This window comes from Octopus bimaculoides, chromosome 4 (genome assembly GCF_001194135.2).
Source record: "Octopus bimaculoides isolate UCB-OBI-ISO-001 chromosome 4, ASM119413v2, whole genome shotgun sequence".
NCBI classification, from domain to species: domain Eukaryota; kingdom Metazoa; phylum Mollusca; class Cephalopoda; order Octopoda; family Octopodidae; genus Octopus; species Octopus bimaculoides.
Window position 1 is genome coordinate 33,340,878 of NC_068984.1, and position 2,363 is coordinate 33,343,240.

A 2,363-nucleotide genomic window follows, 5' to 3' on the forward strand; every position below is an offset into this window, starting at 1 on the left:
ATATTGTTGTTGGCACTCCATCGCTTACGACGTCGAGGAGTTCCAGTTCATCCGATCAATGGAACAGCCTGCTAGTGAAATTAACGTGCAAGTGGCTGAGCAAACGACAAACACGTGTACCCTTAACGTAGTTCTCGGGGACATTCAGCGTGACACAATGTGACAAGGCTGACCCTTTGAATTACAAGCACAACAGAAACAGGAAGTAAGAGTGAGAGAAAGTTGTGGTGAAAGAGTACAGCAGGGTTCGCCACCATCCCTTGCCGGAGCCTCGTGGAGCTTTAGGTGTTTTCGCTCAATAAACACTCACAACGCCCGGTCTGGGAATCGAAACCACGATCCTATGACCGCGAGTCCGCTTCCCTAACCATTTGATCCAACACCTGCTGATGCCCTGAATTTCGAAAGCGAAGAACAGCGTGACTTCTTCACAGCTCTGGCAATGGCCCTTTTATTCCTTTCTGAAGTAACCTTGTCAGCATCTTTCGGTTACTCATTCCTTCCATTTTCTATGCAAGAAACCTTCCTTGTTCAATTTCTGAAAACTTCGTAACTTAAAGCATACTGGAAATGTAATCTAGATCACGGAGAATACGATTGTGTCCAATATTTTCCGAAAGGCTCTGGAAAGAAATGAAAATGTACTAGGGGCTTTATAATTTTTAACTGTTGATATGCTAGGAAAAATAAGAATATCAGGTGTAGTAATGTGATAATGAAGGTACAAGGTTTATATTTCAAAGAATTCATGAAATTCCCGTTTACATTATATTATGCCTCTCAGTCCGCTTAAATACAAATTAAATTTCTAAATAACTTTAAAGATCTTGTGGCTTTATAGTTTTGAATAGAAGTTTATGTGTGTGTGTGCATGATGTGTCTGTGTATGTGCGTGTTTGTGTGTGTGTGTGTGTGCATGTGTGTGCATGTGTGTGTGTGTGTGCTTATAGAAACATACGATATAGCACAGGCACGTACACGCACGCATATAAATAGAAATGGAGATTCATATAACAGCACCTATACGCACAAGTACTTTATAAACCATGACATTTATATAGATGTACTTAAAATTACATGCTTGCCGTAACATACGTAAGAACAATATAAAAGGCTAAAATGGCATATAAGCCATCTATTCGAACTTTAAGATGTACAGGAAAATGAAATAAAATTTTAAAAAAAATATGTTGATTATTAAATATTTCGTGAAATAAAAGAAAATGTATTAAAAGGTGTAAATGTTAGAGATTTGTATCAGTCGAGTTGAACCATGATCGGTTACCTAAGCTCCCCTATTTTTCTAAACTTAAATGTTTGGATAATAACAATTGATTGTCCCCAAATTATTTTTATTGAAATGTAATGTGTTGGAAATGAAAATTTCCTGTTGATTTCAGTTAGCGTAATCGGCATCTTCCCTGTTTTCACGTGTAAGGAATTTTAAATTTTACAGTGTTCGTTGCAAATTATACTCCATGTTTAAAGCTATGACTTCAGCTACGTTTTCAGCTAATTGAGATGAATGATTTTTAAGCACTGCACATCTTCATAAAAGGTTTGTAAAAATATGTTCCCAGCAAGGCATTTGTATAACTTAGTGCATACGCATGTAATATCCCTATATTGTCGACTACATAATTTCATCGGCAAGCCTTTTAAGCCTTGAAGTTACAATATAGGTTTATTCTTACTTGTTCTAGTAAGCTTAGTATGCAATTGATCATTATACTAATTATATACTTATAGGCTGGGGTATATCTGTGAAGCTCGATTTGCAACCACGTGGTTTCGAGTTCAATGCCACAATGCGACAATTTTGGAAAAGGATTTCTAGCATAACCTCGGGTCAAGGATTGCCTTGTGGGTGACTTTGGTAGACGGAAAATGTGAGGACATTGCATATATGTGTATGTGCTTTGCTTGCACAAAGCACCCGAGTGTGTGTGTGTTTGTGTGTGCGTGTGTGCGTATATGTGTGTGAATTTGCGTGGCTTAGTGTTTAGGTTATTCTGCTCACGACCATAAGGTCGGGAGTTCAATTCTTGGCGACGCGTTGTGTCCTTGAGCAAGACACTTTATTTCACATTGCTCCAGTCTACTCAGCTAACAAAAATGAGTAGTACCTATATTTCAAACGGCCAGCCTTGTCACATTCTATGGCACCCTAAATCTCTCTGAGAACTACATTAAGGATACGCATATCTGTGGAGTGCTCAGCCACTTGCACGTTAATTGCACGAGGAAGACGATCTGTTGATCAAATCAACTGGAACTCTCATCTTCGCAACCGACGGAGTACCAGTTAATCATTGTGGCACAGACACGTATACCCTTAACGTAGTTGTCGGGGAGATTCAGCG